The sequence below is a fragment of the Mesocricetus auratus genome, unplaced genomic scaffold (assembly GCF_017639785.1).
Source record: "Mesocricetus auratus isolate SY011 unplaced genomic scaffold, BCM_Maur_2.0 Super-Scaffold_100027, whole genome shotgun sequence".
Lineage (NCBI taxonomy): Eukaryota > Metazoa > Chordata > Mammalia > Rodentia > Cricetidae > Mesocricetus > Mesocricetus auratus.
In genome coordinates, this window is record NW_024429208.1 from 3767566 (window position 1) to 3789327 (window position 21762).

Genomic DNA, 21762 nt, shown 5'->3' on the forward strand with positions numbered 1-21762 from the left:
TGTGTGTGGTGTGTGTGTGGTGTGTGTGTGGTGTGTGTGTGTGTGGTGTGTGTGGAGGTGTGTGTGTGTGGTGTGTGTGTGTGTGGTGTGTGTGGAGGTGTGTGTGTGTGTGTGTGTGTGGTGTGTGTGAGGAGGTGGGGAGGTGGGGGTGGGGGTGCCCACGTGCCACAGCCCTGTGTACAGAGGTCAGGGGACAAAGGACTACGGTCTCCTTTCACCGTGTAGGTTCCAGGGACTGAACTCAGGTCTTCAGGTTTGACAGCAGGTGCCCTCACCCACGGAGCCACTCTGCGGGCCCTGAGGCGTCCCACCGCCACCCCGTAGAAAGAGAGTTCCACCGGAAGAGCAATTTCAGCCCAGAGCTCCATCTCCCAAAGGTCACGCTCTGAGACCGTCTCCCTCCTGTCAGTGGGAGCCTCCCCATCACCCTGCGGGTTCTTTAGAATGTTAAAGACTCATATGCTGGGGGAGGGAGAGTTAATCGTTTGTTTGTTTGCTTGTTATGGCTCAGCTCATCAGAGCCTTTTGTAGGACTAACTGTCCTTTCTCCTTGCGTGTGTGGCGGGGAGACGGCTTGGCCATCAGCACTGGCTGGCGCCACCACTCCCTTCATGCCAAGGCAGCAGCTTTGGGGTAGAGAGGAGCCACACACGCCTGCAGCTGACACAGCTGACAGCCTGCCTTCTCCCTGAGACGGCGAGAGGCGTGGCTGCCCTATGAGCACCTGAGTCACAGGCAAGGAGCATCCACTCTCTGAGAGGGAAAGTCACGCTGACCTCTGACCTCCAGAGGGGATGGGAGGGAAGGGGCCTGCGTCTAGTGTAAGGGGTTTGCCAAGATATGTGAGCCCTGGGGTAGCCTTTGAAAGAGCAGTGTGCATCTTGAGCCTTATGCAGTGGCTTAGATGAGAACGGATGCCACAGGCTCGCGTGTTTCAATGTTTACACTGGGTGGAACTGCTTGGGAAGGATTAGGAGGTGTGGCCCTGTTGGAGAAAGTGTGTCCGAGGGCAGGTTTTGAGGTTTCAAACGCCCACACCATTCCCAGTCAGCTGTCTCTGCCCTGTGGATCAGATGTGAGCCCTCAGCTACGGCTCCAGCACCGTGCCCGCCCACCTGCCAGCCGCCTGCCTGCCGCCATGTTCCCTACTCGCTTTGGAACCATGAGCCCCACGTAAACTTTCTTAGTCATGGTATCTTTTCACAGCAATAGAAAAGTAAGACACTGCACTGTGATCAGAGAGACAGAAACCCAAGCGGTTAAGAGCTTAGTACAGACAGAATCGGGGTGCACTGAATCTTGGACCCCAGAACTCCCAGATCACTGAGAAAATGACAGCTTCCCTGGCAGCAAGGCTCAGCCTGGCCCTGGCCCTGGCCCTGAGCTCCCATGACCTTGAGGGTCTGGTCACTCCCCCATGCTCCTTCTCCTGGTACTTGCTCTGACCCTCAGCCGGTGAAAGGGTCTCCTCTGACTGGGCTGGACATGGGGTGGTGGTGTAGGCTCAACTTCTCTATCGCGTGCTTGAGGGCTCCGCTCTCCATTTGCAACCAAGTCTCCTGCAAGCAAGCCAGCGGCCTCTGAGAAGCAAGTGGGCCGAGCAGCTGACAGAACGGGCTAACACTGCTGATTCTTCCATGAGCTAAGGCCCTTCGAGGCCCCCAGCTCCTTTCCTCTCCCAGCACTGAAGAAAAGTAAATAACCATCAGGAGCAGAGCCCTGGGTAAGCAGCCTGGAGTTTGCCCTGAAATTTCTGTGGTCCCACCCCAGGCTGCAGCTGAGGACAGCAGAGTCCTCTCTGCCCTCAGCAATTCTCAACTCCCTGGTTCCCACTGTCCACCGCCCACCACACCCTGGAGCAGGCGGGGAAGCCTTTAGACCCGGGATATCGGAAGAGGCTCCATCCGGACTCTTGAAGCAGGGTCAGGAGTTTCCTGAAGTCTGAGGAGGGTGGAGTCAATGCCCAGAAGAGCAAGCGGGCCTTGAGGGGACAGATGGGAACGGATGTGACTGGAGCAGAAGTTCTGTGTGACAATGATTAGTGACTGTTACCTGTCCCAAACCCAAAGGAGTTGTGAGGGGTGGTTTTTCAAAAGGCTTCCAAGTCCAAATACCCCTGGTCCCCAAGGCATGAATGACTGGCAAAGCTCAGACTCCTGTGACTTGTCTGGGGAGCAGGGACCAGTCTGGAAATCAGACTGGCATCAGTCTGACTGGACAGCTGGCATCAGAGTTGTAAGTTGGGGGTGGGGAATGACAGGATCTGACAGCCAAAATGAGTGCAGTCTAAGAGGATTAAGATATGGAGTGCCAAGCCGTGATGTCACCGAGAGGGTAAGAGCCCATGTGTCACCTGCTGCAGACCCAGATAAGACCTTGGCTCCAAATCCCCAGGCAGCGGAGACCTGGGGGCCGAAGGGCAGACTGGAGACAGAGATGACAACTTGTAGTCAGGGCACAGATGTCAGCAGGGGACCCAGGCCAACCCTGAGATGTCCACCCTGCGTGGACATCTGTGACTTGGGCTAGAGAGACCCCGTGCACTTAGTGTCCATAGCTTGGTCCCTACAGTGTGGACCAGAGGCTGTCACTGCCCTGATCCGCCTCAAGTGAGACCCAGGGCAGGTGTTTCAGTCACTGCTAATGTGGGTTCCTGCCATGTGATGTAGACCCTGTGGCTAACCAGAAGTTCACACCATGGCACGACCAGCCACTGTGGGAACAGTGAGAAGTCCTCACCAAGACATTTTATATTGAATCTTTTTAAAATCTTATATTTAGAGAGAGAGTTGTGTGTGTGCGTGTGTGTATGTGCGCGCATGCATGCTTATATGTGTGCATGTATGCTCATGCAGTCACAGGCTGTGTGAGGAGTGTGGCTTATAGCACGGTTTGCGGAAGTTGCTTCTCCCCCTCCTCCATTTGAGTCCTGGGCAGTGAACTCCAGTATTCAGGCTTGACACAGGCAAAGTCTTACCGAATTCGCAAACTCCATGTTCAGTGAGAGACCCTGACTCAGAAGGTAATGCAGGGCTGTTGAGATGGCCCAGCGGGTAGAGACACTTTGTGGAAAGAAAACGGCCCCGAAGGGAGCGGCTCCGTTGAGGGGTGTGGCCTTGTGGAGTGGGTGTGTCACTGTGGGGGGGTGAGATCTCATACGCTCAAGATACAGCTCAGCGTTGCAGACCACTTCCTGTTGCCTGCACGATGGAAACTCAGCTGCCCCTCCAGCACCACGTCTGCCTGCACACTGCCATGTTGCTCCGTGACAGTAACGGACTGAACCTCTGAACTGTGAGCCACCCCAAGCAAATGTTTTCCTTTGCAAGAGCTGCTGTGGCCGTGGTGTCTCTTCACAGCAACAGACACCCTAAGACACACTTTCCGTCAAGCCTGACCTTCCCGGCGTCAGCCCCCGGAAGCTGTGTGGTGAAGGGAAGAACTGGCTCCCACAAGTTGTCCTCATACCCCCACGTGTGTCCCATGGCGTGTGTACACAGACGTGGATACACGTGTGCAAAGACAGACATGCACAAACACACCACACTCATGCACATGCATGCACACAAGATGCTCAGGAACAATTCCTTAGGACGTGGCATGAAAGAAATTTCTAGAATGTGGATAATGGTCTATATTTTGGTTGAGGTTGGGCTATACAGGTGTGTCGATCTTCAGAGCTTCCAGAGAAACCCACACAAGTTGTGTGCATTTCCCTCGTGTAAACACCTCTCTAAACAAACACACAAGAACCATAAGCAAACACTAAGTCGGCTACCAGTGCTCATGCTAATGTTTAGGGCTCACTGTGAATTTTATCAAAAGCCAGAGTGGGAAACCCTCGAGGGCCAGAGGATGGCTTCTCCATTTAGCTCTCTTCACTTTCTTTGATGTTGAAATTTTGCATGGTAAAATGAGTTTGGGAGAGAGCTCTCCCTGTCTCCCTGTCAGTCTCTCTGTTTATCCCTGCGTCTCTGCATCTCCCTGTCTCCCCATTATCTCCCTGCCTCCCCATCATCTCTCTGTCTCATGTATCCCTGTCTCCCATCTCCCCATCATCTTCCCATCTCCCGCCCATTCTCCATCTTCCTCCCAGCCTCTGGTCCCCTCCCCACTGGCAGGTGTTGAGGGGTCACAACAGTGCCCAGGCCGTCTTTGTCTTAAAAGCATCATGAGATCTGTACACTATTTGTTCCTCCACTGAGTGAGCCCTTGACTGTAGCCCAAGCTGTGGCAGTGGAGCTACCCCAGTCTGAGCGGAGGCTGGCCCTCTGCCCCTGCCCATCTCTCCCCCGTACTCTGCGGCTCATGGACAGGATTGGGTCTGTAAGAGTTTGACTCCCGGACATCCCCCAATGGTTCTGTGTTCCGCCAGTGCTCCTGGGTGGGAAGAAGATAGAGTGGAAGGATTGTCCTGGAGGGGGACATTGAGACCAGGGTCCTTCCTCCTTTTCTCTGCTTCCTGCCAGCCATAAAGAGAGCAGCTTCCTCTTCTGCAAGCTCCCACCATGCTCTGCTGCCCTGCCACAGGCCCCAAATGGACCAGCAGACTTTGAATTAAAATCTTCTGATCCCAGACAAATCAAATCTCCCCCTCTTTTACACTGATGGTTCCATGGATGCTGCTGTCCACATTTAAGATGGTGTTTCCACTCAGCTCGCCTTGCAGGAGCACCCTCACAAACACACCCAGAGGTGTACTCCCCAGTACAGTGACTCTTAATCCAGTCAAGTTCACCATGAAGACACGCTTCCCAGGCCTCCCAGGCCTCCTTTCTGGGTGGCCTTTGTGGTGACCCCCTCTCCACAAAAGAGGGTGCTGAGGCTCTGCTGGGGTCCTGGTGATATCTTGAAAGATGAACTGAATCCTGAGAGATGGGGATGGGACCAGGATTGGAGACTGGGAAGCAGCTGGGATGTGGTCCCGTTGTGATCACCTTTAATGAAATCTCCAACTCTGCTTCAAACAGGATATGCCTGGAATTCTTCATTCAAGCCACGAATCCCAATTTTCCGGAGTTAGGCCCCAAAGATGAAAGGAACCCCTTAGGCTAGTGATGGCAACAACAGACTTGGCCACAGAGGGCCATGGGACGCACAGCACACTCCCCCATCAGTCCCTTGACAAGCACTCAGCACACACCTGCCATGTGGGACGGTACTGAGGGCACAGCGACGTCAGAGCCTCACCTTCATGGTCTGTGAGGGAGACAGACAGCAGGAAATAAAAGAGCAACAGATAAGTGGCATTTTCCTACACTTACTGAGGTAGCCAGAAGTCAGGAGTTGGTGAGTGTGTGCTGTCCTGGAAAAGATAGCAAGACAGAGCCATAGTGATCTGGGGGCAGTGGGGGGGCATGGGTGGTCCCCTCTTTCCCTCTCTTTCCAAGTCCCTACCTACACAGTGGAAGCAGCACTATGCTGGATCAGGTACAAGGCTCCTCTTGCAGGCTCCCACACACTCACACACACTCACACACTCACTCACACACCCACACACAGAGACACACACTCACACACTCACACACTCACTCACACACACAGGCACACACTCACTCAGACACACACAGAGACACACACTCACACACTCACATTCTCACACACTGACACTCACACTCACACACTCACTCACACACACAGAGACACACACTCACACACTCACACACTGACACTCACACACTGACACACTCACACACACCCACATACAGAGACACACACTCACACACTCACTCACACACACAGAGACACACACTCACACACTCACACACTGACACTCACACACGCTCACACACTCACTCACACACACCCACACACAGAGACACACACTCACACACTCACACTCACACACTCACACACTCACTCACACACACAGAGACACACACTCACACACTCACACACTCACACTCTCACACACTGACACTCACACACACCCACATACAGAGACACACACTCACACACTCACTCACACACACAGAGACACACACTCACACACTCACACACTGACACTCACACACGCTCACACACTCACTCACACACACCCACACACAGAGACACACACTCACACACTCACACTCACACACTCACACACTCACACACTCACTCACACACACAGAGACACACGCTCACACACTCACACACTCACACTCTCACACACTGACACTCACTCACACACACACAGAGACACACACTCACACACACTCACACACTGACACTCACACACACTCACACACTCACACACAGGCACACACTCACTCACTCACACAGGCACACACTCACACACACCACATGATGCCAGGTACCTTTCTGCTTAGCAGGTAACCAGGACCCCATAGCACTGTTCTATTCCATAACCAAGTCCCCAAAGTGCTGACCCAAACACCAAACCATGGCAGACTTGCCTGACCTTGGATCTGAGGTTGGGGTTGCCCTCAGAAGGAGGGGTGTGGGGAGGGCCTTGCCCACCCTCTGCCCCACAGCTGGCCAGTGAGGGCCCTGCAGTGAGCTTACAGTGTGCGTGTCCCAGGGAAGCCCGGGGGTCCTAAGGTGCCCAGGCCTTTGGCAGAGCCAGGCTGCCCCTTTGGGCTCCGTCGTTTCTGAGTGCCTGTCACCCGCGGAGCCGTGCTGCCGGTGACCTGGTTAGTGTGAGAATTAAATGAGATGAAATCTGCAAGGTGCTTAGCCCCTGACAAGCGCCATCCAAGTGTTTTTTAAATAAAAAGGAAAGTGCTTAGTAAAGTGTATTTTAGAATCACTGTCGTCCATGTAATTGTATTTAAAATGTTCCCCTGGAAAGGGCCTGCCCCCTTTAAGAATGACTGAGAAGAAACTGCCTCTGTCAGCACAAAGCCAAAGATGAGGAGACGTAGCTGGAGTGGCCGAGGATTTAATTAGCCCAGCCAGGAAGCCTGAGCAGGTGGCCCTAATTGGGGGGCACCAGTGGTACTGTCCCATCTCACCCCACCCCAGGCCTGGCCCTCCCAGGGCGAGGGAGGAAGTGTGAGGTTGGCAGTCAATGGTCTCAGCCTCGGCCTGTTGGCATCCGCCCGGACACAGCTTAGGGCACAGCTGACCAGGGTCAGACAGCTAAGATGCAGAGAAAAGCCGGGTTGCTGAAAGAAAAGAAGGGCGAGTGACAGCAGGGACAGCTTAAAGTCATCGGGCACCCAGCCAGCACAGAGGCTCACACCTGTCATCCCGCAGCTCAGGAGGCACAGGTGGGGAGGATCATGGGAGCCTGGGGGCGTTGGCTACATAATGAACTCTAGACTAGCTTGGGCTACATGGCAAGATGCTGTCTCAAAAAGTCCAAGAGAATAGAAAGGATGTCCCCATGGGTGAAGGCAAGCTTGATGGTCTACTATCCACCCCCAGGTCCCCACGGTGGGCAGAAAGAACAAACTCCCGAAAGCTAGCCTCTGACCCCCGCATTTGGGCTACTACACGAACACACCCACACCCACACCCACCCGTCACAATCACAAAATACAGAAAAGTGACGTAAGCCTTTCTAAAATGTTAGTTATGGTAGTGCATGTCCAAAACTCCAGCAGACCAACTTGGTCGACAGAGTGAGATTCGGTCTCAAACAAAGCATAACGGGAAGGAAGGAGGGAGGGAAGGAGGGAGGGAGGGGAGGGGGAGGGAGGGAGGGAAGGGAGGGGAGGGGAGGGGAGGGGAGGGGAGGGGGAGCGCAGAGGGAGGGATGGAAGGAGAAGAGAGGACCGGGAGAGTCAGCGTTGCTAGGGTGTCAGTTTTCTCTAGAAGGATCTGTAGCTCTCTGGGACCCGAGGGAAGGGATAGACAGCTGCAAGTTCCAGGTCCATCGGGCTAAGCCGTGAGACCCTGTGCCGAAAAAAACCTAAAGAGGAAGTGAAGTGTCGATGCCACAGCACCGGTGTAGACGGATGGCCCACTCTGACGCGGGGGCTGGATGGGGAAGAGACATGGGGGAGGGGGCAGTGACACCTGATGTAGAAAGGACCTCAGAGTCGAGACAACCACAGAAAGCCCAGCAAGGTGGCTGGGCCAGCGGAGCCCTGGGTTTGACTCCCAGCACCACAGAAACGTGAGTGGAGGTGCAGGCCTGTGACCCCAGACTCGGGAGGTGGGAGCAGGGGAGTCAGGAGTCCTAAATCATTCGTGGCTACACAGAGAGAGTCTGGGGCCAGCCTGGGTACCTAGGACCCTGTCAATAAATAAACGCCTCAACATGTTTTCCATTTCTAGGGTAGTCCTAATGCTTTGACATCTTGTTGTCTAACCCCATAATGCCACAGACCAGAGCCTCTTCTCCCTCAGATCCCGTGACTGACAGTCCCTAGGCCCGTCTGCCAGCTGAAACAAGCGAGTATGCTCACACTGGGGCCAGTGTAGCAAGCTGGACAGAAGGGGGTCTAGAGGCCTGGCTCCTCCCTGGCTCCTCCCTGGCTCCTCCCAGGCTCCTCCCTGGCTCCGCCCTGGCTGCTGGTCCAGGGGTCTCTTATCACCGACTTCAACCTGCCTGCCCACAGAGGGCTGCTAGAGGCCCACGCCGGGAATCTGCAGATACCAGGCAAACTTCCTGCCCCAGGGTTGAGGTGGAGAAGCCACTGACTTGCGTGGAAGGGGTTCCTATGAAGTGAGTCTCCCCAAAGAAGCCAGAGCTGAAGTATGGCTCTCTGCCAATCCGAGTGGGGCCTCCCAGCCTCCCCCAGCCCTACAAGGAGATGTCAGTATTTTGGCTACAGAGCCCAGCTACAAAGATGTTGCCCTAGGCTCTGACCACAAAAGCAGAGCGGGGATTTGAACCGAGGCCCTACGGTCCCTTCTCAAATACAATGGCCAAGTATATGTACCAGCTGAGCATGCGCGAACACCTACCCTTGCACACACCTGCCTAGGGAGCCTTGAGGTTCTTGGTCTCTTGGAAGAGAAGGCATGTGGGCTGTAGATGAGCCAAGTCGCGGGTGTGAATGGGGTTCACTCTGAGGGGGTTTTGGGGTCCTCCCTGGATTGAACGCCTCTCCCCGTCCCCGCAGGGGCTGCAGTGGGCTTGGGCAAGCGTTGCTGTCTCCATGGCTACGTGCAAGGGCGGTGGGAGCCTCTGTGGATTGATCCGGCTCAGTCAGATTCAATCCCGAGCGAAAATGGATTTTTTAATGCGTCTATTAGCTGCTTTGAAAACGCAAATTGAGTTCAAGAGAGACAGACGCCGCCATCAGAAAACAATTTGGCGTCGGAAGACCCAGTGGGCCAGGACACCCAGCACGGGCAACGCCCCTGCAAGCCTGAGCACCGCTTTGTAAGGGAGCAGGGAGGACCACTAGGCCACACTGTCCCGTCCGCCCCCACAGTCCTTGGGGTCAGCGTAGCAGCTGTGGACAGCCGCTACAGAAATGAGCAAACTTCCCACCCAGAAGAAAGCAGGTTCCGGGGACAGGGTTAAAGGGAGCAGTTCTGGAAGGGCTGCCTGAAAGCCTGGGGGAAACGCTCCCCACCCCCAAGCGCTTCTCCCCTCCTTCAGGGCTTGCAGAAGGCGGCGTCTACCACGGTTAGTCTTGTAGCGCACATCACCCTGTGTTTGGGGCACCTGTTGCCCAGGGCCAACAGGACAGGCAAAGGCCGGACTCTCCCGTCCATGTTTCGAGATCCCTTTTTCTGGAGGAGCTGCCTGCGCCAGCTGGCTGACGGCTGCCCGCGCAGAACAAGGATCCTCTCGGCTGCCCGTGGGCCCTGAGGCTGAGGCCCAGACACAGACTTCCTTCCCTCCTTTGTCACTCCGTCAGCAGCCTTCTTTGCATATGCAAATGAGTTCATCCTCCTGCAATTACACAGTAATCAGGAGCAAATTACCTTCTTGCTGTTTACTTTCAGCGTCCTTAATTAATCCGGTTATTAGACGATTAATGGAGCTTGTTTGGTGAGAAACTCATAGCAAGAATGGAGAAGGGGGTGGTATGAATGAGGGGAATGTACCTGTGTGTGCGCATGTGCATGCGTGCGTGCGTGCGTGTGTGTGTGCGTGCGTGCGTGTGTGTGAGCGTGTGTGTATGTGCGTGCGTGTGCGTGTGTGTATGTGCGTGTGTGTGCGCCCATGTGTGTGTGCGTGTGTGTGCATGCGTGCATGTGCACGTGTGTGTGCACGTGTGCACATGTGTGTGTTTGTGCGTGCGCGCGTGCGTGTGCCCATGCGAGCCTTGGGGATAGACTCTGAAGGATTGCCCTGGGTTTTCTGTCCCCTGCTCCCTTCCCAGTCTCCCTCCTATCCCGTCCTCCACGCTCCTCCATTACCCCACTCCCCACCCCTCTCCTGGAAGCCTTTGAGGCTCAGGCAGGCAGCCCCACCCTCCAGCCCCTGGACAGCAGAGGCTCCAAGAGACCTAAGGTCCTGGAGAAAGGACTCAGGCTTTCGCCAGCCCCCAGAGCCCACACCAGTGCCGAGTGCTGTGCGGCTCAGATGACTGCCTCTGCACCGCGTGGCTGTGCCTCGTGTGCGCTGATTGGGAACTAGTAGCCAAGGGTGAACTTAAGCATCTCATCCTCCCGGCAGGCCTGCCATGAGCCTCGGCTGTCTCTTTTAAGCTAGCCTTCTCGGGGGCAGTGGGATGGCCCAGTGAGTGGAGGTGCTTGCAGCTAAACCTAGCAACCTGAATTCAATCCCTGGACCCACACAGTAAAGGAAGAGAATCACTCAACTCTGCTGGTTGCTCTTGACTCTACACGCTCATGCATGTGCGCGAGCACACGCATACACACGGATAAGATTGTTGAAAACAGAGAGCGTCTTCCTGTGTTTCTGAAGCTCACAGGGATGGCTTTGGCGCTGGGTTTCTTTATTTGCTCTTAGGATCCCTCCACCTCCTTCTCGGTGTGCCTTTTGTTTAAACACTTCTGGAACATTCCTCATCAATATAGATTAAATCTTACCTTGTCGCGTCTGCCGCGCAGCCTGTGTCCGAGAACGTGCGGAGGGTGTCGGGGAGTGACAACACAGAGACTCATTCAACGATGTAAAGAAAACTTTAAGCAGGCCCCAAAAAGGTTCAAGAAAACTTCCTAAGAAAGGCTCCCTCCAGAGAAGCTTCTGCTCTCTCCTCTACCCTGGCTGGTTCTGCTCTGACACCAGAGGGGGATGTGTGTGGGTTTGAAGGTGCGGTTAGTCTTTGGACAAGGTCGAGGTCAGGGTGGTTTCCGTGGGAAGGCCTTTTCCAGGAACTTATTGCCCCGGGCATTGTATCGTTTTTAGTAAACATGTTTTTACTAAACATTGTCTTACAGCTGCCTACTCCCAGGCAGAAGGGGAAGTGGGTCTCTGCTCAAGGTCTGGTATTCCCACAATTCACCCATTTTTATTTTCAAATGAGGCACTCCTGGCTTAGGTCAAGTAGGGTCACCCTCCCTTTCCCGTCTTTGGGGGACCTTGAACTCCTGTCTTAGGTGGGAGGGGTCTTCCCCACAGGTTGCCCGTCGTCGGAGACACCCCAACCTTAAATCATCTGTAACCAACCTTCATGGCTATCGGGATTGCCATGGGCTAAGCTAAGCAATACTTGGTTACGGATCTCTTGCTTCTGGAACAAGGCACGTTTGAGCTCGGCATAAAGCCAGAATGCCTACTGCCACTGCCACCATTTCCAGGACCCCCATTGACATAGCGCTTCTCCATCACCATACCCATCATCAGATCTGGGCCATAACATTCTACCAGCCTTCATCTGTTACAAGGGTAACATGCACGTGATTTACATTCTGTTACAAGGATAACCTGCATGTGATTTACATTTACAATTTGATAAAGTTTACAATCGTTTCAAGATCTGCTCAGGAAAGCATTTAGAAAGTGTACTTGCACAGATACATTGGGCACAATCATTGATGTTACACATGTAGCATTATGAAAAATATGAACAGAGACCCCATGGGGCTGGGGCCCAACAGGACAGGTTACTTGGGAAAAGAATTTCTGCTTTTGTTTCCACAGAACATAAAAAACTGTGGGTTCCTTCCAGACTAGTATGGTTTGATGAAGCAAGACCACCTGAAGCAGTGGCCCAGGTGATCCAACATTTAAACAGCTGAGATGATGCAGCCTTACAGACTACAAAAACAAGAACTTTAACAGGTTTCTGGGCTTTAATTTTTTTTTGTCATCATCCCCATGGTATTTCAGCGCCCCTTAACAGCAGGAAGTAGCTTGGAAAGAATGACGCCCACATTCCCAAATATTGTTTATAAATGTTTGTTTTTGTATACTGAGACTGACATTAACATCCTAGTCACCTGAGATAGGTGCTAATTTATATATAAAGAAGGGGGGAGATGTTGGGCCCCAGCCCCATGGGGTCTCTGTGAGTTGCTGGTCAGCCTACAAGTGCAACTTGTTTTCCAGTCCAAGTGCTTTCTGTTTTCTAGTCCTGGCTTCCTGCCCTGGCCTTGACCCTCTGACATCAACATCCAGCAGGAGGAAAACAACGATCTCTTCTACCTGGGGTTTTTTCCACTGTGCTGTAAACTTGTATAAAAAGCTCCTCCCTCCTACAAGGGAGAGACCTCTTAGAACTTGCAATGAAGACACACACACTCTCTCTCCTGGCAATAAAGGCAGCACATGCATTCTCTTAGTACAAACAAATGGACGTCTTGTCTCTCTTTTCCTGATACCTTGGAGTGGCTTGTAGTGCGGGCGCAGCATTACCTCTCCTGATCCCCCCCCATGTCTAACTCCTCATTCTCTGTCTCATGCCTCCCTCTTCTTTCCGTCTCCTGTGCTCTTGGGGTGACATGTTATTTATGATTTATTAAAACTTGCCTGAGGATTCAGAAAGCAAAGTCAGCCACAGGCCGTAGAAGCCAGGCACACGCCTTTAATCCTAGGACTCAGGATTAAGAGGTAACCAATCTCTGTGAGTCCAAGGCCACCAGATGTACACAAGAGTAATCCAGTCCTCAAGAGAAACAGCTCACACAAAGATGAACTCAGCACCTGGGATCACACGCCCTTAATCCCAGCAAGGGCTCTGTATGGAGCATTCATTCTCCAACCACCTAGAGGAGAGGAAGACATTCAGTCTCAGGATTCCCAGCCACGCTGAGGCAAGGCAGCAGGATCAGCCCTTTCAGCCGAGGAAGTGTAAGAGTTAGTGGCCTGCTACTTTGCTTTTCTGTTCTGCAGCTTGACGTTTGAACACCAATTTCGTCACTGGGTCCTTTTATTTGTCGTGTTGCAGGCTCGATTATGGCTAATGGCTTCTTCTGGACTGCTGGCCAGTTCACCAGCTATCTCTTCAACTCCACCTAATACGCTGTCTAACCCTTCGATCGGGTTTTCAGTTTCAACGTCATTTTCATTTCTGAGTGTCTTGGTTCCTTTTCATATTTGCCTAAAGAGGTGATTTGCATCTATCGGCCTGGGGTCACCCAGGAGACCCATCTCCGTTTATTGTGAAAGCATTTACAGAGAGTTTAGCTGAAAGGATTGACCCTGGATGGGGGGTGGCACCCCATGGACCAGGGTCCTAGACTGAACAGAGAGACGAAAACCAGGTGAGCAACAGTGTTCCTCTGTCTCTGCTGCCTGACTGGGGGTGCAGTGCGACCTCACACTCCCTCCACGATCCTCCACCCTGAACTGTGAGCCAGAAAAAAAACTCTGTAAATGTGGTGCCTGGGCCTCGAGCAAGTCCAATGTATCAGGAGACAGCCTGGAGATTTAAATGAAAGACAAGATGTCTGGCCGTTTGTCTGTGTGTGGGGGGGGGGGGGGAGTTTATTGCAAGCAGGGAGCAGCCTTATATACAGACTTACAGCACAGTGGAGAAACCCCAGGTGTAAGAGTTCGTGTTTTCATCATTAGAGGTTGAAGCCAGTGGGGCAAGGCCCGGGCTGTGAGCCAGGACTAGAAAACAGGATGCACCTGTGGTTATTGGCTGACAGGCAACTCACATAGACCCCGTGGGGGCTGGGGCCCAACAGAAAATGGAGGTTTATCTGTCCCAACCTGTCCCCTAGCCACTTCCAGATAATCACTCAGAGGCTTATATTATTAATGTTAGACCAATAGCTCAGGCTTATTACTAGCTAACTCTCGCATTTACATTGACCCATATTTCTATCTGTGTTTTGCCATGCATCTCATGGCTTTACCTATGCTCTAACACATCGTGTTCCTCTGGCAGCTGGCTGGCACCATCCTCAACTCCACCCCTCCCTCATCTGAGTCTTCAGTTTGATTGTTCCTCCTAACCTTAACCTTGCCATAGGCCAAACAGCTTTTTATTAATAACCAATGGGAGCAATGCATATTCATGGCATACAGAAAGATCATCCCACAGCAACTCTCCCTTCCACAGATGGCTTTGGTCAGTGCAGTAGTTTGAATGAGAATAGTCCCCATAGGCTCATATGTATGAGTGCTTGGTCCCTGGTTGGCGGAACTGTTTGAGAAGGATTAGGAGGTGTGGCCTTGTTGGAAAAAGTGAGGGTGGCCTTGAGGTTTCAAAACCCCACACCAGACCCAGTCAAAGTCTCTCTCTCTCTCTCTCTCTCTCTCTCTCTCTCTCTCTCTCTCTCTCCCTCCCTTTCTCTCCCTGCTGCCTGGGGATCAGGTTGTGTCTTAGGGTTTCTATTCTGTGAAGAGACACCACGATCACAGAAACTCTTATAAAGGAAGACGTTTAATTGGGGTGGCAGCTTTCAGTTCAGAGGTTCAATCCGCTATCATGATGGCAGGAAGCCGGCAGATGTGGTGCTGGGGAAGGAGCTGAGAGTTCTACCTCTTGGCCCGCAGGTAACAGGAAGTGATCCGAGACAATGGGCATGGCTTGAGCATAGACCTCAAAGCCCACCCCTTCGGTGACACACTTCCTCCAGCAAGGCCACGCCCCCTCCAACAAAGCCACACCTCCTAATAGTGCCACTCCCTGAGCTGATGGAGGCCGTTACATTCCAGCTACCACGGGTTATGAAGCTCTCAGCTACTGCTTCCCACCGTAAAGGTCACAGGCTAGCCCTCTAAGATGACGTAAAGGTCACAGGCTAGCCCTCTAGGATGATAAGCAAGCCCCCAATGAAATGATTTCTTTTCACGAGTTGTCTTGGTCACGGTGTCTCTTCACAGCAATAGAGCAGTAACTAAGACAGTCGGTTATTTTATCAGAGCAAGAAGACAAGTAATTAATTCACCCAACTTCCCTCAGAGACACCTCATTCGAGCTCTAAACATTTTAAACATGGCATTTTAGGTAGATATGCACATGGTTTAGACCTGGAAATAAATCTTCCTTTATTAAAATTTAAATAATTATTTTATTATTTCATGTGTACGGATGCTTTAGCTACATGCGTGTGCCTGGTGCCCTCTGAGTACAGAAGAGGGTGTCATAGCCCATGTAACTGGAGTTACAGACAGCTGTGAGCTGCCATGTGGGTGCTGGGAATCAAACCCAGGTCCTCTGGAAGAGCAGCCGGTGCTCTTGACTGCTGAGCCTTCTCTCTGGCCCCATTCCCTTTTTAAAAAGATTTTAACATTTTGTTTTTATTTATGTGTGCGCATGTGTGTAAATGTGGTAGTACATCAGATCCCCTGGGTCTAGAGTCACAGGCAGTTGTGACCTGCCTGACATAGGCCCTTGGAACTGAACTCAGATCCTCTGCAAGAGCAGGACGGCTCTTAACTGCAAGTCATCTCTCCAGACCTCTGGTTTCAGCTTTGGAGAGCTACATTGGTCTCACGTAGCTGAGGCTGACTTCAAACTCATGACCTAGCAGAGGCTGGATCGGACGCATATTCAGTCCCTAACAAGGGACCAGACTGCCTTTCTGAAATAACTAATGGGGAAGGGCATGAAATATATGAAGCCACAGCTCCATAGATTTTAAGCCACACACACAGGCAGCCTGAGAAAGACAAAGCTTCAGAGCTTACAATGGTCCCAAGGGACACTCCAGGTCACAGAAACCGTGCTGGAACCCAGTGAGACCACAAGCCTGGGTGAGTTAGGGGGGACAACACAGAGTCAGGGTCTAGGAGAAGAGCAGAGAAAAACTGGGCCCCCTCAAGAGAGGGCCTCGGGCTCAAAACTACTTGTAGTTCATGCGGGCCTCTGGGGACTGTCCCAGCATGTGGGCACCTTGGAACACAAAGCCTGGCCTCCCTATGCACAGGACCCTGGGCAGACTGCCGCTCCCAGCATCTTCCAGAGCTCTGAAGCCAGACTTGAAAGCATCTGGCTGTCTCCAAGTAACAGCTCATACCATAAGTCAGAGGACTCCTTTGTAGACAAAAATACCCGGTACCCGAGGAGGCCATCACTGTCTGGAGTCTGGATCCAGGGTCATGTCTGGCTTTGGGAGACAAAGGGAGGGAAGGCTTGGCCGTGATGAGAAACCAACCTGGAGTGAGCTGACAGCAAAGATTCCAAGGATTACCAGTCTCACGATTACACACACACACACACACACACACACACACACACACACACACATACACACACACACACACACACACACACACGTGTTCAAGAGGGCCAGAGAGATGAGTCTGTAACTAGAGCCACGGAAGACACTATAAGGACCCACGGAGCTCCTGAGCGGGGACATCCCTGCGCTGAAGCTGTTAGTGTGCTGGGTGTGGTCCACAGCAGAGCGGGGAACCAAAACACGAAAGCCAGTGACCCTGAAGACAACGCCAGGAACGACAAAAGGCTATCCTTGGCTACATAATGAGTAGGAGTCCAGCCTGGGCTATGTGAGACTGTGTCGAGATATAGATAATTAGATAGACAGACAAACTGACAGACTAAACACAGAAAGACAGACAAGACAAGAAGAGGAGGCCGTCGAGATGGCTCAGTGGGTAAAGAAAGGTTCTTGCTGCCCAAGATTAAACTCCTGAGTGTGATGCTGAGACCCCCGTGTTAGAAGTATGGGGCAGACTCCAGCCCGTTGATCTCTCATCTTCACAAGAACCCCCAAAATAAAATGTAATAAAAAGAAAAATTAAAAGAATAAAGAAGCACATGGAGCTGGGGACAGTCATAGCCTGGGGTACATGCGTGACAGAAGTCTCCAGAACAGAGGAGGTGAAAGAGGCAACTAAAACATTTTTGAAGAAATAACGGCCCCAGACTTTTCCAGTATAACGGCAGCTATAAAAACCCAGAGTTTGAGCTGGGCATTGGTGGCGCACGCCTTTAATCCCAGCACTCAGGAGGCAGAGGCAGGCGGATCTCTGAGTTCGAGGCCAGCCTGGTCTACAGATCGAGTTCCAGGACAGCCTCCAAAACAATACAGAAAAACCCTCTCTCGAAAAACAAACAAACAAAACAAAACAAAACCCCAGAGTTTGGGCTGGCAATTTGCTGGCTTATGGGGTAAAGGAGCTTGCTGTGCAAGTGAAGTGGGTGGAGGAAAAACTCCCCAAAGCTGCCCTCTGGCCCCCCACACGTGTGCTGTGCGCACAGTGACGTGTCCTTAGCCCAGCAAACACAAACAACATGAAAAATGCTGCCCCACGGTGCACAATCAAACTGTTCAAAAAGAGGGGTGCACCACCTGTGGTAAGGAGGAAGCCAGGCAGTGGTGGCGCACATCTTTAATCCCAACAGAGGCAGAGGCAGCAGATCTCTGAGTTCAAGGCCAGCCTGGTCTGTAGAGTGAGTTCCAGGACAGCCAGGGCTCCACAGAGAAACCCTGTCTTAAAACAAAACAAGAACCAGACAGACGTGATGGAAACAGACAGGGATGGCAGCAGAGGGAGGACTACTCCTAGGAGACACTGTCATCCACAACGAGGGAGCTCTGTGCAGAGTGAAAGCAAAATCCGGGCCCAGGGACTGCGAGAGGGGAGGCGGCCAGGGAGCTGCGGCATGGCTGGGGTAGGAATGAGGGCAGGGAGCCAGGCCTGGAGTGGGGAGGAGGTGGAGCAGCGTCTGCCCGGGCTATGCTGTGGCCAGTCTGTGTGGCTGATGGCAGTGACCAGGACACGGGGACAACACATAACTCAGGCACAGGTCACAGTGCACCAGTCATGCTGGGAAATGCTGTCACTTACAAGCCCTAAAGTCACAGCTTCTTAGTGTGGAAGTTCCTCTTTTTTAAATTTGTTTTGTTTTAAAGTGTGTGCACACACACGCACACACACATGCGCATGACTACAGGTGACATATCCCCCGGAGCTGCAGTGACAGGTGTTTGTGAGCCACCAGGGCGTGCTGAGAACAGGGCTCAGGTCGTCTGGAAGAGCCGCAAGCTTTCCGGACCACCAAGCCAACCCTCTGACCCTGGCAGTTTATTCCTTGCTCTTGGACGACCGGTCATGGTTCGGCAGAGGTTCCCTCCACCCAGTAACTCAGGGTCCAGATGCTTTTCCTCTCAAGTGCCATCAAGACAGGCGACTGCCAAACTGGGTGCAGCGTGAGGAGGCACACCAGACTGAAGCCACCAGTGCCATCTCTGCCCACGGTTACCGCCCCACAAGGCAGGCTGAGAAATGCACGTAAGTGTGGACAAGTCGCTAAGCTCCGAAGCTTCGAGTTTAACTTTTACCATTACTCATCTGTTATACATGTGCCTGCTCATACAGGCTAGCACCCCACGGCGTATGTTAGGTCAGAGGACAAGTTAAGTCTCTTCGTCATGCGGATCCCAGACACGGAACTCAGGTCTTCGGCCAGCAAGCACCTCCGTCCATTGAACCATCTCATCCACCCCAGAACTTTAAAATGGAAGAAGAAGCAAAAGGTGGACAGAGGCCCGGAGTCCCCTTATCTGAGGTGAGAGAGAGGAGATCCAGAACCTCAGAGGAGGAGCCACGCGGTACAGGGACCCGAGCATGTGCATGTGGCCTGTCACTGAGACACTCACATCCGCCCCCAGTGAGTGGGCCCCAAAGCCACTTTCTGTGTCTCGTTTGATCTGTTTCATAGACGTAGAAAGTGAAGTTCAAAACCAGGTGCAGGGGGATTGTGAGCTCAGGGGCAGGGTACACGCCAAGGCAGGGGATTGTGAGCTGTGAGCTCAGGTGCAGGGGCACACGCCAAGGCAGGGGGTTGTGGGCTCAGGGTCAGGGCACACGCCGAGGCAGGGGGTTGTGGGCTCAGGCCAGCACTGGCTACACCACAGTCCCTGTTCTTAGCTTCATCTCTGTTGCTGTGAGGAGATACCCTGGCGGAAAGCATCTCACGGGAGAAGGGGTTGAGCTGAACATGGGGCTCCAGGTCATCGTCCATCGTGGGGGTCAAGATCAGTCGAGAGCAGGGGCATGGATGCCTTGTGCCTTGCTCAGCCAGCTTTATCCACCCTATACCATCTAAACCAGGTCCAAAACCAGGGATCGGTGCTACCCAATTGCCGGCTGGGTCTCTTCCCGTGTCAATGTAGTCAATCCCCTCCGACAGCGGTGCGCACAGGTCTGCCTGATCCCAGACAACCTTTCACTGAGACACTCGCCAGGTTGTTCTAGGTTGTCGAGCTGACAGTTAGAATCACCACACCTTGTCTCAAACAGAACATGGATTTCAGAGAGGAGGTCAGGGTATGCCATGCGGCTGGAATTCACAGGTGGCTACTTCACTCGCTCTCTCAAGAGCTGAGGGCTCAGAGAGGAAAGGCTCCTCCTGAGACTCCCCACCCTCAGATGACAGGCTGGGTGGGGATGGGGCTTCTGCGAGACCTCAGTCCTATTCCTGTGCGTGATAGGGCAGGGGATGGTCCCAGCAGCCCGGTCCAGCTCAGCCTCCACGGCCAACGGGAAGGCACCATGTACAGACTTCTCTGGGCTAACCCACCCCTTCTCTCTTCCCCTTCCCCTGCCTCCTCACACCGTGAAGGCCCCTCTGGTCTCAGCCAAAGCTAGGGAAGTGGAAGGATGGTCTAATTTGCATGCTCATGCTCCTCCCCGCCCTTTATTAGGGCACAGTTGCCATAGCAACTGCTCCTGAAGCCTCTTCTCTGCACTGCTCCCTTCCACCAGAGCAGGAATTCTGTACGCTCGCTCAGCTCTGCACTCAGCATCCACCACGGTCTTGAGGGTGAAGAAAGCAGCCCAGAAAGGGAAAGCAACTTGTCCAGGGATGCACAGCAGAGTCAGTGGCTGAGCCTTAGTCGGAACCCAGGTCTCCTCACATGCAAGATGCCTGTCACCCTGGGAGGGGACTGGGCAGGGTGCTGCTGTCCCCAGATTTCCCCACCTCCCCAGTCCCACCCCACAGGACCCCTTAGGAGGGTCCCTGGAATGCTCTAGAACATACCTGTTTCCTGTCCCTGACCATGACGGGTGCCTCCACGCTGAACTCCAGCGCGACCAGTGTGTTTTGGGTGAATGGGCTTCGGAGTGGGGGGCACCAAAGCCAGCACCTGAGGAGTTGTTTGGGGGGTGGGAGCATCTCGTTCCAGGCGGTCCCATCAGGAAGAGTCACCCACCCCAGCTCAGTAGCACAAATTAATGGTGGAAAAAGACAGCCCCTCACCACATAGAGCGAGAACGGCCCCAGAGCAGGCAGCAGGCTCCTTCCTGCCAGCAGAGTTTAACTTTTTATTATGGAAAATTTCCAACATCTGCGGAAGAAACGTGGCAGGAACTCCCACGTGCCCACTCGCAACTCAAGACTCGCCGGTTCGGACACAGCCGTTTCTGCTCTCCCCTGGGCAGGCTGAAAAATTCAGAAGCAAGCCTGTGAGGAGAGGAGAGGAAGTTCCCGGGGAAGCTCAGGGTGTCCTGGGGGCAGTGGCACCCAGAAGCCAGGGAGGGCCCTGCCTGGCTAAGGAAGCCAAGCCCTGGTCCCCACCCCAACCCCGCCTCTCCCTGTTTCCTTTTCCCCTTCTTTTCCCCCTTCACTTGCAATAAAAACATAATTATGGGCTTTGTAAGAAAAAAAAGGCAAATTATGGTGACATGCTTTAATTATGTGCCAGCAATGGCGGGCTGAATTCCACGGGCAGGGCCTCAGAGGTTACCTAAAAATAAAGCAAGAAGGCTCATTAGATGTTAATTGCTACTTTTGCCAACTGAAGTGAGATCCGGGAGCGTGTGCTTTCCAGCACGCAGAGCTGTCTGGGGAACAGGCCCGGTGATGCTCAGAGAGCTGGAGCTGAAGCTTGGGGGACGGCCAGGGCAATACAGAGAGGCTGAGGGGAGCCGGAGAAGCAGCTGAGTCTACCTGGAAGCTCTACCCTGGAAGCTCGGTGGACATCTGAACTCTGAGACTGGGAGGAAAGCAGGAGACCCTCATGAGACTGTGACAAATTAGCTCAGGCCCTTCCTCCAGACTCCCTCAGGCTAAGTTCTTCCTCGGGGTTCCCTTGGTGGGACTCGGGGCAGAGGTGGCCCAGGGACAGCTGGCACGGTGCTAATTGGTGTCCCCTCAGCCCTGGATCTGGGCCCCAGGTCCTCCTGCCTCCTATCCCGGAGGCTGAGAAGTTTCTGGGAGGACAGGTCTCGGGCGTGGCCTCCACAGCTGGTCTCACTGGGTCCTGAGAAGAATGGGCAGGTGTCACGTGTCTGTCTGTCCATCTCACTCGGCAGCTCTTGGCCCTGGCCCAGGCAGGAGCAGCTGTCTGTGAACCATAGGCAAGCTTGTAGGTGGGCCCTGCTGGTCCTCCTGGCGTCACCAGCCCCAAGGCCTATAGAGTGTTGTGTAAGCAAGGATAGAGAGAATACTGGAGGTGTGATCCCCCACTTAACGCCCTCAAGACTGAGAGACTCCAGGGAATGTTCCAAGCCTTCCAGGGATTCCATCTTCCTGTCTTCCAACCCCTGTCTTACTGAAAAAAAAAATCCTGGGCATG

The 21762-nt window shown here is 53.3% G+C and overlaps 1 long non-coding RNA gene across 1 annotated transcript; it reads right to left on the minus strand.

The window, feature by feature from the left end:
* Positions 1–9113: 9113 nt before the first annotated feature.
* On the minus strand, positions 9114–20711 carry LOC121134343. Its single transcript, XR_005871433.1, has 2 exons — positions 20226–20711; positions 9114–9799 (listed from the first exon to the last, which is right to left on the minus strand). It is a non-coding gene; the product is annotated as an uncharacterized LOC121134343 (long non-coding RNA).
* Between the last annotated feature and the right edge of the window lie 1051 nt (positions 20712–21762).